We start from the raw sequence: 15,079 nt of genomic DNA, 5'->3' as shown, positions 1-15,079 counted from the left end.
TAAGCCCCATCTGCTTCATTATGATTTATAAATAAGGGTTCAGAGTGACTTAACCATTTAGCAAGATGTTTTGTAAAAGGATTGGGGATTTGAGAGAATACTAAAATATGGATTTGCCACATTTAGTTTAAGTGCACTTAATTACACACTTGCTTTATATAATGCAGCTCCACTGAGCAAAAGATGCCTAATTGAGAGTAGTAGATAAGCAATGGATATTGCCCAGCGGTTGGGAGGTTCGTACAATACCATTAACTTCTGCTGATCATAATGTCAATAAAAGGGTGATTTGAGGGGACCCGAGGGAGGTAAAGACTAGCGTGACTGTTCTAGACATGCCCCCGGATCATCACATCCCTGATGTTTCCACACACATTAATAATTGCAACAGCATTTCTACTAGTTACTACTGCCTATTGCATGACTGTACAGACATATTGGTTGTAAAGATTGATTGACAGAGTTAGCTTCATAAATAGACTCCCACTCTATGGTTTTGCATAATGCAACTGATTTGTATTGTAACTACAGTAGATGCTGATATAATTAGCAGCAGAGAAGCGGACCAGTGGAGTAGTTGCCCAATCAGTTTCTAGGCAGGCATTATGAAGTACATTATATAAAGTGATAGGTAGAGGCTGATTGGTTAATATGGGCAAATTCTTTAACTGCTTCTTTACATTGAACATTACTACAGACATAATGGGATGCAATCACATGTAGACAGTCATAATATCAACAGTTATTTAAAAAATGTTGAAATGTCGACATATCACAATTCTTCAAAATTAGAGCATTAGGTTAGGCAGTAGGGGAAGACACATACTGTAACTTGTGATTGGTCCATAAATTCTTGGAATTATTCCAGATTTTTTTTTATAAATTCTTTATTTAAAAAAAAAATTCTGTCAAATCAGTAATAGAAACAGTATACAGTATCAAGTCCAAGGTAACATCGTGGTAGCAAAGTAAGGATACATAGTAGAGAAATGATGATAATTCCGAAGCATAGCCAGAAATAGTTGTTTCTTGAACACCATTATTTACAGTACCATTATATACAAGGAACATAATGATAACAGGAAATTATAATAAAAGTAGTATAGTGGGAGTATATTCCAGTTTTTTATACCAAATACTATTAACCGTAAGCCGAATATCTCCCACAAGCCAATGTGAGATTGCACTCCAGAGGCCAATTATTGGCCAGAGGTCAAGCACTCACAGAGATCTATTGGAAGCATGCATTTCTGATCAAGTGTGCGGTTGAGGCATGCACATGCTTTAAAAATGCCTTTATCTCATTATCTCATTAATTGGTTTCCAATTGAACACTTTGGAACAACAGGTTCTTAATTGTGTGTGGAATAAAATGGAACATTTTGGAAACAAATCCTGTGGAAGTAATTTATTATATCAATGTTAAAATGAGCTCGATCTAAGGATCTCCCCTATGCCCAAGAGAACTGTATTATTCCAGTTCATGTTCTAAGGGGACTCTGGGCTCCTCTTGAATCGCGCAGTGGCTGCAACTGTATCCATACAAGCTTAGTCTCTGTTATTGAAAGGGCACGGATCACGCACACCAAAAAATCCTGTATGGTGCCAGCTCTGCTCTCTCCTGTTATTTGGATTGTTTTATTTCTATTTCTGTGTGGTGATTTCTGCTACTAGTTTCCTTGTGACTAGTGTTTTAGTTCCAGACCTTTTCTCTGGTGTGCATATGCTCTCCTGGAGCTATCACTTGCTTTCAACACCTTTTGCACACCTTGGTCTGACAGAACCTCCTATTGCATTTTCTCTTTGAGTCCTCCTCACCACATTCTGGCTGTATCCTGGAAAATTGTAGCTGTGTAAAGGCCATAGTTGCCTAGCCTTGTGCATTCTGCAGGAGTCTATTTCTCATGGCCACTTATATTGAATCACTTGTAAAACACGAAAAAGCCCTGGCAAGTATTGGTGCCTATTTCAAAAGTACAGATTGGTTCCGATTCAGACCTGAACACATGGCTGCTAATTTTTGGAGCCCAGCGATAAGGTATAGGCCCCCTGCCCATAGTTAAACCGCACCCTGTGCAAGCCTACACATGGCTTAGAATGGCTTGCAGTAATATCGTAGGCCTGCGAATAGATGTAAATCCATTTGAAAGCCGATCACCATCAAATGATTTCTCTACTGTGTGCAGTCTGTGTAGCTGAGGACTTACTCGGCGGCTGCAATAGAAACAGGCTGGAGCTGACATCACGCACCCTCTCTCCAAACGCTTGAGCATGCCTGCATTTTCCGTGACAATCAGAAACTGATTACCACCCACAAATGCCAGCTTAATGACAATCACCTTGCGAATGGCCACTGATTAAAAAAGTATCAGGCGTTCATCACAGGACGGCCACACGCATGTGCAGTCTATTGATAATCGCCCAGCCTGCAATTTTGAAGCCATACGATCAGGTCTGAATAAGGCCCCAAGTCTTGCTACCTGCTGTGGGGCAAATCTACATTTGGATATAAGCAGGGCCGGTGCAAGACATTGCAGCACCCCAAGCGGGTTGGGGTGGTGCCCCCCTCTCACTTGTCATTCCATGGGGGGAGATTGATGCAGCTGAGTCGCTCCACGGGGGTGTAGAGTTGAAGCCGCCGCTGTGTCGCTCTGTGGGGGGTTTGGAACACTGCTCACATGCTCCAAGACTCCACAGGGGGGGGGGGGTAGATTTGCGGCCGCCGCTTGGCTCCATGGGGAGAGGGGGGAAACCACTCACCCACTCCAAGGTTCCACCACCAAGTTGCTTCACGGATGGGGGGACCTATTCCCAAGTGCCGCCCTCCAGTGGCCGACGCCCCCCGACAAATACCTAAAGCTGCCTATTGGTGGTGCCGGCCCTGTATATAACTCATTTTATTACCTGGGTTGGGGTTTAGGTCATACAGGGAGGGGGGTTGCTTTGGGGGGTTTTATTTTAGTTTTTGTTTTGACATGTCAATATTACTATCCTATGATTGATTATAGCCTGAGTAGATAATTAGACTCAGTCTACGCTATCTGATAGAGGGGATTGTGGCTATCATAAGACCATTATACGTATATTTCTGCTCCTTTTATGCCAGACATCTACCCGAATGGCGCCTTCAGGTATTTTCGTTGGTAAAATTTATGTGGGAACTATTCCTTACATCCTGTAATAGATATTTGTCTCCTGTTTTGAACGATTGCACTATACTAAGTTTCTACCTGGATATATATACCACCTGTTTATGACGTGTCTATCTGTTTGTTCGTCTTGTTTAAATGTGTGTGTGTAAAATCAATAAAAATTATTGAATAAAAAAAAAATATATAACTAATTTTATGACATTTTATAGGTGTCACCATCACAATCTCCCTGAAAGATACAAAAGAAAGAAAGAAAATTAATATCACGTGAAATATTTGCAAATACATCAAATATCGCAGACAGCAGTGTTATTATCAATACCTGCTCATTTGCTCAAACTTTTTAACGATAAATATTATCTAGAAATATCTTGCAACATGCATTATAGCAGATGTATGCCCATATATGGTGCTAGACACCCCCTATGGGTGGAGCATGGCACATTCCCTCAGTGGGGCTCAGTGCAAAATTATACTACCAACTATAATCTCCATGAAACTAGTTTTCAAAAGTAGGTATGTATGGTAAAGGCATATGTGTGCAAACATGAATTTGGCCCAGTACACAGTACATTTGAGGTAGGCAGAGCTGGATTAAGGCTATGGGGGGGCCCAGGGCACTTAAGACTGGGGGCCTCCCCCTCTTGTCAGCACCAACCCCTGGATTTACCTGCTGTGTGTGTCCTCTGGACACACCTTTATTAGGTGGCTGCAATGCAGAACCTATTCTTGCAGCAGGGGGTAGACTCCAGGGGATGAGGTTAGCATCCCTGTGAAAAGGATCCCCAGCATCACATCTAGCAACCAGAAGACCGGAGCGGATGCTTAAGTTGCCAGGAGTTCCATGCATGTTGCCATGGGTTTCTTGCTGGATGCAAGGGGTTACATGCTCATTGCCTAGGGGTTACATGCTCCTTGCCATGGGTGTGTGTGTCTATGGGGGGGGGGGGGTTAATGATAGTTGTTAGGAGGGTTACATGCTCCTTGCCATGGGTTTCATGCTCGTTGATAGTGGAAGAATACATGCTTGTTGCCCAGAGGGAGTTTCTTCTTTGTTGCCAAGGGGGAATGCATTCTCATTGCACAAAGGGAGTTACTTGCTTGTTGCCATGGGGGAATACATGGCAGGGGGAGTTACTTGCTTACTCGTTGCCATGAGGGAATGCATGCTCCTTGCCCAGGGGGGTTTATTGCACATTGTCATGTGGGATTACTTGCCAGGGGGCGTTACTTGCTTGCTCGTTGCCATTGGGGAATACATGTTCCTTGCCCCGGGGGAATTTATTGCTCATTGCCAAGGGGGTATACATGCCAGGGGGAGTTACTTGTTTGCTTAATAATGCTGGGCCGTGGGTCCACTACTGTTTGCTGTCTGCCACTCACAGACAGCGTCTGACAGGGGAGGGGAGCTACGCACTCCTCGCTAGAGCTCCCGGAACTTGCACTTCTGGGTAGTGAGGAATGTGCACTGTCCTCGTCCTGCGGAATCTCTCCTGTATTGCATAGCTGGCCCTCTGGTAGGCCTCCAGCTTAGCCCTGTTACTGGGCAGTGGTCTGTCCCACCAGGCCACCAAGATTTTGAGCTCTCCATGGCTGTATGGGCGAACACGTCTTCCAGCAGCCATACTGCTGCGACTATGAAGAATCTCAAGATGGCGGCCAGCGCTACGTTTCAGATGCATGTTAATGCCTTTCGCCAAAGAAATGGGAAGCATTAGCGTCTGAGATACCCCGAGCATCCCATTCTTTATTTGTGCTACAGTAAACTGATCTTTGCACAAAGCAGGAGGTTGGTGTGAATGCAAAGGTTAATGCAACATTCAGTCAGTGTGGCTAGGGGAAGGCGCTACGCTATACATTACATTATAGTAGAGAAAGCATGAGCACTGCTCAGCACGGAAAGCTTTACAGAAAAGCAGAATTTTGAGTGTGTGCCTAGGTACAGTATATTAAAAATAACTTACCTAAATGTGATAATAACATTAAAAAAATTCCTTTATGAATCAAACTCGGGCCTACAACATGCAGAGGGACGTGCTTATCGACTAGCCTACGACACTTGGTGATAGCAGCCAATACTCCCATTCAGATGTCTTTGACGTTCTGGAGATGATTTCACAGTATTCCACTCTTTTCACATAGGAGGTTGAACAGCAGTGTCCTTACACATGTGGAACCTACTGTATACAGTTGCTACTGTATCTCAATATTTGCGGGCTCCCATGAAGCCTTGGCTGATAGCCGGTAGCCCTTTTATTAACCTTCTCTGTGCTCAAGTCTGTCCTGCTGGTACTGTTTGTCATTCCTGCTGTAGCATACTGTATATCTGTGGATCCTATACTGTACTGTTCCTACAGTATGCTACAGGTACTGTCGTTTCAAACTGTACTTTACTGTACAGTAGGTTATTTTTCACGAGCGCCTCACATGCACCATATTCTTGGCGAACTATTAATTGTACACTCAGTATATTTGCTCACTTATAGCCAGTTATAAAATAGTGAAATAAGACACATCCATGCATTGTATTTAGGTAATAAAAGTGTCTATCTAACTTACTGAACAGTACAATAATGTACAATGTGCACTAAAGCTTTGCAGTACACATCTTATCATGATACATTATCATGCGCAGTTGACATTTTAAAAAGTGACATCTGGTGGATGCTCACTGGTATTGCACTCATACAGTAACACCATAACCAATCACCAAGCTGTGATATGTATTGTGCTCCCTTGTGACTAGTTGCGCCGTGGCCATAGGCAGGCAAGCCAAGAGTGGCTCCATCTCTATATACACATGCTTTAAGCCTATTTTTAGCCTTCATGCCCAAGCCTTTTTTTGGGATAAGTAAACATAGATTTGAGCGCCCCTCATTGTGGGTGTAGCGACAATGTGGGTGGAGTATCAACAATAATATGGTCAATGCGTCCCGCAGGCATGGCCACATAATAGAACCAATTCACATTGCACCACACAGTAGTGCCCCTTAGACACACTGTGCCAGCTAGACGCCATTAGACACACTGCAAATTACATATTGTGCCACACACCGTAATGCCCATTACATATTGTGCTACACACCGTGATGCAGTTACACATTATGCTAAACACATTGACTACAGCAGCTGAGAAAGGGCAGAAAGGAGGTGGGGCCACTGCGGCATTCAGCATCCATGGTAAGCAGCTGGCAGTTACCACTACTCAGAAGTAGTCAGTACTATGAGAATGTTCTATGCAGGCAGCTGTGGCCTGGGGGGCCCCTAAGAGAGGGGGGCCTGGGGGTACTCACTCCCTGGTCTACTCTCTTAATCTGGTTCTGGAGGCAGGTGCATTTTTGTAGTTTGTAAATATGTTGGTTGTTTTACAGCACAAAGTGACTGCTTTTAATGTCCTTACTAGGGATGCCAATCCCGGAATTCGGGATTGAAAAATGCAGATTCCCGGGAACCCGGAATTGGCTTCCCTTATACAAAAACCCGGCCGCCCACATATTTACTTGCAATTGCGGTGCGGCCGGGCCGGTGGGCGTCGGAGCTGGGTGTGTAGGCAGGAGGATGCAGCCTGGGTGGGTGGTTCGTCGGGCGATGCTATGGGGGTCCGGGAAGAGGCGAGTGCAGGCAGCCTGGGTGGGTGGGCGGTATCATGGAGGCGGCGGGAAGTCAGTGCGGGGCACACAGTATGAGGCGGCTGTTTGTGTGGCCTGCGCAGCGTGACCTCTGACGTCACGCTGCGCAGAGCTGCACGGGACGGGAGAAGCTGGGCAGCGTCCGAGCACTAGCTCAGATGCTGCCCGATATATGACTGCATATGCTCAGTCTAATCCCGAAATCCCGGGATTGGAAACTCCAATCCCGGGAATTAAATCCCGGCGTTTTAGGGGCCAAATCCCGGAATCCCGCCGATCCAAATCCCGGGATTGGCCACCCTAGTCCTTACTTATAAAACCATGTAGCATACACTGATTTTTATTTTAGCAGTTTAATTATTATCAATTATTTTTATGTAAAAGTAAGTTTTATCCAATGAACAATAAATCATGAGTAACCACCTATTGAAACTGGTCAAAAATCACCAGTGTGTTCCAGGCTCCTCATGTAATAACATGTCTTGCAGTCAGGAACAGTGTCACAGCAGGGTAGCCGTTGGTGAAGCTTATACTACCAAAACACAGCACAGCGGTAATAGCTCTGGCCATTGTGTGTTTTCATGAGTGTTGCTAGCACATCTGAGTTGTGAAATTATAGTAGCGTTCACCTTTTGAATCCCAAACATATATTGTATGAGTTCTGGGCGCAGAAATAAGAAAACATTTTGTCATTCACATTTGCGGTTCCCGTTGAAAGTGACAGGACTGAATGACAGGGATAACTTAAAAGCCAAACAAGTTAATTAAAGAGGTCGAGTCACAGAGCAGGTTTATTGTGTAATTGAGTCTATTCGTCCAGTGCGTCCATATTCAGGTTCACGGCTGTTTTAGTTTGAAATGAACATCTGCACATATTGTACGTGTAGCATATCAGATTGCAGAATCACCCCTATCACTTCCAGAACACCCCCTTACATATTCTTTGTTATTCGCATTCTTTGTTCTTCTAAAATAATGCTGCTTAAATAAGCCGTATAATATTTCATATGTAACAATGATATGTTTGAAGGTATTAGTACATTTGACCCTTATTAAGATCTGATCACAATACAAATGTGTATGGGCCTTTGTGCAGATGACTGCTTTTGTCCATGTTCCAGCATTTGGGAGCAAATATTCGATTATAATTTGTTCCCAGAAATTTCCAGATTTTCATTCAAACCTGCCAGATTGGAAAGATAATCTTCTAGTTTGTATGGGCCTTATGGGACTTAAGGGCCTATGGCCCTTATTTAGATATGATCGCAGTACAAATTTGTTCTCAAAATGGGCAAAACCGTGTGCACTACAGGTGGATGTAACATTTATTAGAGCGAGTTGGATTTGTGTGATTTACTGTACTTTGTTTCTGTGCAGGGTAAATACTGGCTGCATTATTTCTACACTGCAATTTAGGTTTCAACACACCCCACCCATATTTAACTCTCTCTGCACATGTTACATCTGCCCCACCTGCAGTGCACATGGTTTTGCCCATTTTGAGAACAAGTTTAGGTACTTGTGTAATATCTGGGCACCCGTTTTTTCCATTGTATTACATTGAATCGCATTTCATGCAATATAGTGGCATACAATTCATGCAATGCGATTTTTCATTGTAAAGACCAGATTTTTAATTGTATAGTCACCCATGGGTGATTTCATATCCCCACTATCCAACTACGCATGGAGATGATTTTATATAGCGTGGCGAGCCACCGAGCCCGGAGCACGGCGAGCCCCGCGAGGGGACGCAGAATACATGTAAAGTAATCCGCATCCCCTCGCGAGGCTCGCTACACTATATAAAATCAACTTCATGCATAGTTGGATAGTGGGGTATGAAATCACCCATGGTTGACTATACAAGTAGTGGCATGAAATGAAAAAATCGGGAGTCCAGATAATGCACAAGTACCCAAATTTTTACTGCGATAAGATCTGAATAAGGGCCTATATGCCAATACAAATACTTTGGGCGAAATGTAATAGGGTGCGATTTCTTTGCTTCGCATATGTAATGAGATGCAAATTTGCGGCAAAAAAGTGTGATATGGTGTGATTTCGGGCGATTTTTAGTCATGAAAATGTGCACATTTTCAGTCACATTTTAAAACATGCTATTTTGTGTGTAAAAAAAATGGGGAAAAAATGGTGTGGGGTCCCCCCTCCTGAGCATAACCAGCCCCGGGCTGAAAGAGCCGGTCCTGGTTTCATAAAATCACAGGAACAAACAAATAGGGGTTCCCTGGATTTTATAAAACCAGCACCAGGCTCAAGGGCCGGTCCTGGTTCCCAAAATACAGGGGACTAAATGACTAGGGGTCCCCCGTATTTCAAGAACCAGCACCGGGCCCAACCAGCCAGCAGAGTAATGCCACAGCCGGGCATTCACCCCCTGACCGGTCAGCATGGGCAGGGGTCCTGGGGGAGTAGGGACCCCCCCAAAGAAAGCCCCCCCGCCCCGCTCCAGAACTTACCTGCCCATGCTGAAGCCCGGGGCTGTCTTCGATGCCCCTGGGCGGTGGGCATCGAGCTGATACTTGTGTAAAAAAATAGAAAAACTATTGTGTATTGCTGTGGAACTATGAGTCCCAGCAAGCCTGCACCACATGCAGGGACTTGGAGAACCACAAGTCCCAGCATGTGGGGAATTAAAGGGCCTGCTTGCACTTGTAGTTCCACAGTAATAAAAATAGTCAAATAAACACACACAGACACAATAAAAATAAATCTTTAATACATCCAAAGCCCACACATACTGATACTTACCTATCTTGAGCCCGTTGGTAGGTCCCTGGGTCCGGGCCTTCAGGGTCCAGGTCCGGGGCTCTAGGGCCAGGGGTCCATGGTCCAGGGTCCGGTGCCTTGGTTCCAGGGCTGGTCCGGGGCTCCAGGGCTGAAGAGTCCGGGGTCCTGGATCCGAAAAAATCCATGGGGGACCTGTGGAAGGAAATCCTACTCACCAAGCTCCTCCTGCGAAGATCTGTCCTCTTCGTTCCGAAGTAGTCCAGGTCTTCTGCCAAATGCCGGCGATTCCGGCAGCTCCCCGCATCGGACTGAGGAGAGACGCAGAGAACATTCATCTTCCGCGCCTGTCCTCCGAATGATTCTATTGGCCGCCTAGTGGCCAATCAGGAGCCGACTTCCTCAGCTCCTGATTGGCCGCTAGGCGGCCAATAGAATCAACCGGAGGAGAGGCGCGGAAGATGAATTTCGGAAGATGAATTCCAGACCCCGGACTCTGCAGCCCTGGACCCAGGAACCAAGGCAGCGGACCCTGGACCATGGAGCCCCGGACCTGGACCCTGAAGGCCCAAAACCAGGAGCACCGGACCCAGGGACCTACCGACGGGCTCAAGATAGGTAAGTATCAGTATGTGTGGGCTTTGGATGAAATAAAGTTTTATTTTTATTGTGTCTGTGTTCCTTTGACTATTTTTTTTACTGTGGAACTACAAGTGCCAGCGGGCCCTTTAATGCCCCACATGCTGGGACTTGTGGTTCTCCAAGGACTGGGACTCAGTTTCACAGCAATACACAATAGTTTTTCAATTTTTTTACACAAGTTTCGCATCGAGGACAGCCCGGGGCTTCACCATGGGCAGGTAAGTTCTGGAGGGGGGGACACCCCTTCTTTGGGGGGGGGTCCCCACTTCCCCAGGATCCCTGCCCATGCTGACCGGGGGACCCCTACTCATTTTGTCCCCCGTAATTTTGGGAACCAGGATCGGCCCTTGAGCCTGGTGCTGGTTTTGTAAAATCAGGGGACCCCTATTTGTTCTGCCCCGTGATTTTATGAAACCAGGACCGGCTCTTTGAGCCCGAGGCTGGTTATGCTATGGAGGGGGGACCCCACGCCGTTTTTTTCCCCCCATTAAATAGCCGATTTGTATACTTTTTAATGGGAAAACATCTGGATGCGACTTTTAGTTTAACTAAAAATCGCACCTTTAAAATGTGCGAATTCGTGTGGAAAAAAATGCGATTTTATTTCCGAAAATCGCACCCTATAAAATATGCGATTTTTGGAAAATTGCTGAAAACGGCAGTTTTTGCGGAAAAAAAAATCGCAAATAATAAAAAAAAGCACCCTATTAAATTTCGCCCAAAGACATTAAAAGAATAGTTTTTGCATTCAAAGAGACACTTGTTAAACTGAGACATTTGCCCTAAGTGTGACGTCTCCACCACTAGTATTAGAAAATCTTGATTTTGTATATGGCTAGAAATTTATGGGCAGTGCCGTGTCTTGTCAGTATTCAGCATGACACAGTGAAAGGCCGGAGTTTGCCACCACAAGGAAAAAAGCTTTGCTCTCCCGCGGTTCCCGTCATCTTGACATACTGTCCCATGCGCATACTCACAAAAGATGAGAAAGAGGCATATAACCACGCAAAACTAACATTTGTTCTGCACCTTTGCATTTATAAATATTCAGATATGACCTTTAGCACTGCCACGGTAAACAATATCATATGCTGGTCTTTAGAACTGTCATTTTGTACATTTTGTTAAAAGCATTGTGTTCTACCACGTTCCATTTGATTCAGACGCATTTGAATTGGGTCCAGTACACAATAAACAGGTGCCTAAACGTACAGCATGTAGCTAAGCATAATTTACTAAACAAATAAATATAACCTTATTAAATAACAGTTTGAATGTAGATTGATAGGAGATAATATCTCTAGCATTATATTATTATTATTATTATTATTATCATTATTATTATTAGTTTGCAAAGCTCAAATGTCTAACACAGTGGGCCAAACTGATGTTTGCACAAAACAGTGATTATCTGCAGACTGCGCATGTGCGCTGTGCGCTGTGCATGTGTCATGGTCCCTTTTCAATTATACTCACACTTAAGTTGGGATACAGTAACTAGGTAGACAAACATTAGGTCGACACCACTGGGTCGACATGCAGGACGGTCAACATGGTTTAGGTCGACACAAGCATTAGGTCGATATGGGGAAGGTCGACAGTCAAAAGGTCGACGTGGGGTTTTTCATGTGTTTTTTTAACCGACGTGCCGACAGGAGGAATTTCATGCCCTACCATTTACTAGGGCGTGGTAGGAGAATAAAATAGTGTGCCGAGTGTAGTGAGGCACCGTGGCCAAAGTAAGGCGAGCGCAGCGAGGGGACGTGGTGCTACGTTTTAGTGTCCATGTCGACTGTGTCTAAATTCAGAACAAAAACGTTAAAAAACCTATGTTGAGCTAATGCTTGTGTCAACCTAATTACCCTGTTGACCTAACCCATGTCGACCTTCAGTCATGTCGACCTTCAGTCATGTCGACCTTCAGTCATGTCGATCAAGTGGTGTTGACCTAATGCTTGTAGACCTAGTTTCTGCCTATAAATGACCCATTCCCTTAAGTTTATAGCACACTGTTTTGGGGAGGTAAAGGGAAGTGGCAGCAAAAACGTAGGCGTGTCAAAGCCATTTTTAGGGAGTGTATATGCAGTCAGCTGTGATCATGCATGCATGGAAACATTGCTCCTGCATGGCTACTGCCACTTCCAGTCTGCATAGCCATAGGGTTACCCTAGCAGTCAATATTCATCTCAATGGGCATTTGTACGCATTTGTGAAGGATTTTCTTATGGCTTTGGTAAGCTATCATCTTTTCTTTGTGTGAGCTTCACTTGCTAATATTAGTAGCTGCAAATCTTAATCTTAGATCTTAAATCTTAAAAATTTGCATACAAACATGAATTATCAGGACCCATGCATTTGTTTTCACAGGACTTCACTCAGTGTATTGGCCCGGACTTCCTCAAGGGCCCCATAGCCGTTTCCCCTGCACCCCGCCACGCACTCAAAGGTGACAGGAGCACAATAAAGCAGAGGGGATGGCCTACAGGGAGTAGTAGGTGTGGTGAAGCCAATGTCTGCAACTTCAAACCAACGGTCACAATGGTGATCCTGTGCCGTTTTTGGGGACATTAGCTGCATCCAAAGTTGCAGCTTTAGTGCAACACTGTCCATCTGTTAACCAGGCTTATGTGCAGCTGATCTTAGGGCCCTTTGTCAGACATGATCCCCTCTGTTGAAATTTACACAGTGGCCGATTATCAATAAACTGTGCATTCATCTGGGCTGCAGTTTGCATGCATGACGCCTACTAACAAAGAAATCCTGCTACATTTTTCCTTTGCTAGCTGTTTGCAGTTGATTGACAGGAAGCTGGCGTCTGGTTGGTGGTAACTGGCCAGATTACTAGGAGTGCCAAGAAAAATGGAGGCGTGACAAAAAAAAATGCTAGGCGTGTTCAGGGCCGGTGCAATCCATCTTAGAACCCCCCCCCCCCCCCCCAGTCGCGGGAGACACTTCTGTCCTCCACCCCTCCTCCCCTCCCTCACATCAACTCAACATAGCCGGGACTCCCAGTGTGCGGGCACTACCCGTAAATAGCCGCTGACCTGCACAGGGGGCACGGGTGCCACCCGAAGTTTGCTGCTGTCCAGCACGGGGGTGCAGGCGCCACCCGCCGACCAGATCCACACCACGGGCGGGCTCCTGGGGGGTTGTCGTGGGAGGTGGGGTGCGGCATTGCTGCCTACAGCTCACCTGTTGCTGACTGCTTTCATCCTGCTCTCCTCAGACCAACAATCAGGTCTGAACATTCACGTACTTTCATTTTTCACACTATGCAGGACCAGCAAAACCATGTCAGATGACTGTGGGGCAAATTTAATAGGATGAGAGATTCAGAAAGTGAGAGATTTGGTAAGAAATCTCCAGTTGTTTTAATGCGGCAATCATTTACACTGGAAAATCAAACTGGTTTTGCAGTGTAAATGATTGCCACTTTAAAAAAAAATAAAAATGGATATTTCTTACCAAATCGCTCACTTTTTGAATCTCTCATCCTATTACATTTCCCCCAGAGTCATCTGACAGGGCTTTGCTGGTTCCCCATAGATAGTCTAGGTAATGTCTTCTCAAAATAGCTATATTGAGCAAGGGGTTATCACTGTTTTTGGACTCCCAAATGTGAAGTCGCAGCACTATGATATTTCAGTCGTGGACGTGGCACCCAGACGGCTACTGCACTTTAAATGTATCAGATTATCTGATGGAGTTCTTACACATATAGCATAAGTTTTAAGCATCTTGTAGACAAGCTGCCCAATTATCTGAGAGATGTGGCAATTCCTATTGTCGTTAACTGTAGTGTTCTTCATTCTTTCTATAATCAACTTGTAGGTCTGAACAACATGAAGAGAAAAGAAAAACAAAGGAAAATCAATACAGACATATTATCAACAGACATGCGTTGAATAGTGGAGTACAAAGAAAAGTGGTAGGAGTAATACAAAACAAGACAGAGGGTCTGGTTCGGTTAGCTGTGAGGTCACTACTGCTAGGCACATTTCCAGTTATTGTAGTAGACGGACTTGGCATGGTTTCTCTGCTGACATTGTATGGGGCACAGGTGAAAACAAGTAAGCTTTTCCTGCCCTAAGGTCCCAGGGCGCATCAGCGTGCTGAAATCTGCTACATATTTTCCTAAGTATTTTTGCCTATTTATATATATATTTTTTTACTATATATATATATATTTATAGTACCAGCAAACAGTCCCAGTTTTTCTTCAGAGAACATTTTATCAAAGGATGGTTTCACTAGAGGAAATTCTCTTAAAAATGCCCCAATCCTGTCTTCCCTGGTACAACAATGGGGCTACAATACTCTCTTCAGACATTGAGGGGTAGATATATGAAGCAGTGATAAAGGAGAAGTGAGCCAAATGAGAAGTTGCCCAGTTGCTCTGTATAATTTTATATTATGCAAATTATAGATGTTACTTCAGTGCTGATTGGTTACCATGGGCCGCTACTCCTCTGGCTCACTTCTCCTCACTTATCTCTGCTTCACAGAAACAATTTTTCGGGACCCCATTTGCAGGTACAGAGTGATTTCCTATAAGTGACATATCTTGCTCTTGATTTATGTAAGTCATTTTTATATCCATTTGTTCTATTATCTACTTTTAAAACCTCTTTCAGTTTTGACACTCACCCCACTGTGTAAATTCCTGCTGATTTATAATTGCTCCTACGGCTTGGAGAGGATGAGCTTTCTCCAAATAAAGTGCTGGAAAAAAAAAAGAACAGAAATTTACAGGCTACTTAAAAGGGAATAGTCTCTGAAATTAGGTTTTATATACATATTTAACTCCTTGGAAAAACAGTCATGACATTGAAAGGAAAGGGGGTAGGACCAACATCTACGCTATATATAACAATACCAGAATATGCTAATCTGGAAGACAGAATCTTG

At 44.4% G+C, this 15,079-nt stretch overlaps 1 protein-coding gene and 1 long non-coding RNA gene across 3 annotated transcripts in view; one reads left to right on the top strand and one right to left on the bottom strand.

Moving 5' to 3' along the window:
• Positions 1-15,079, top strand: part of LINGO1 (leucine rich repeat and Ig domain containing 1) — a 279,177-nt gene that overhangs the window by 183,468 nt on the left and 80,630 nt on the right. The gene's annotated exons all lie outside the window — the stretch shown is intronic.
• On the bottom strand, positions 914-14,992 carry LOC146074914 (uncharacterized). Its single transcript, XR_014473476.1, has 3 exons — positions 14,819-14,992; positions 13,885-14,004; positions 914-3,381 (listed from the first exon to the last, which is right to left on the bottom strand). It is a non-coding gene; the product is annotated as an uncharacterized LOC146074914 (long non-coding RNA).

The sequence above is a fragment of the Crinia signifera genome, chromosome 4 (genome assembly GCF_055691185.1).
Source record: "Crinia signifera chromosome 4, ASM5569118v1, whole genome shotgun sequence".
In the NCBI taxonomy this organism is placed as follows: Eukaryota; Metazoa; Chordata; class Amphibia; order Anura; family Myobatrachidae; genus Crinia; species Crinia signifera.
The sequence above is the reverse complement of the archived record's forward strand: the minus strand, read 5'-3'. Positions and strand labels throughout refer to the sequence as shown.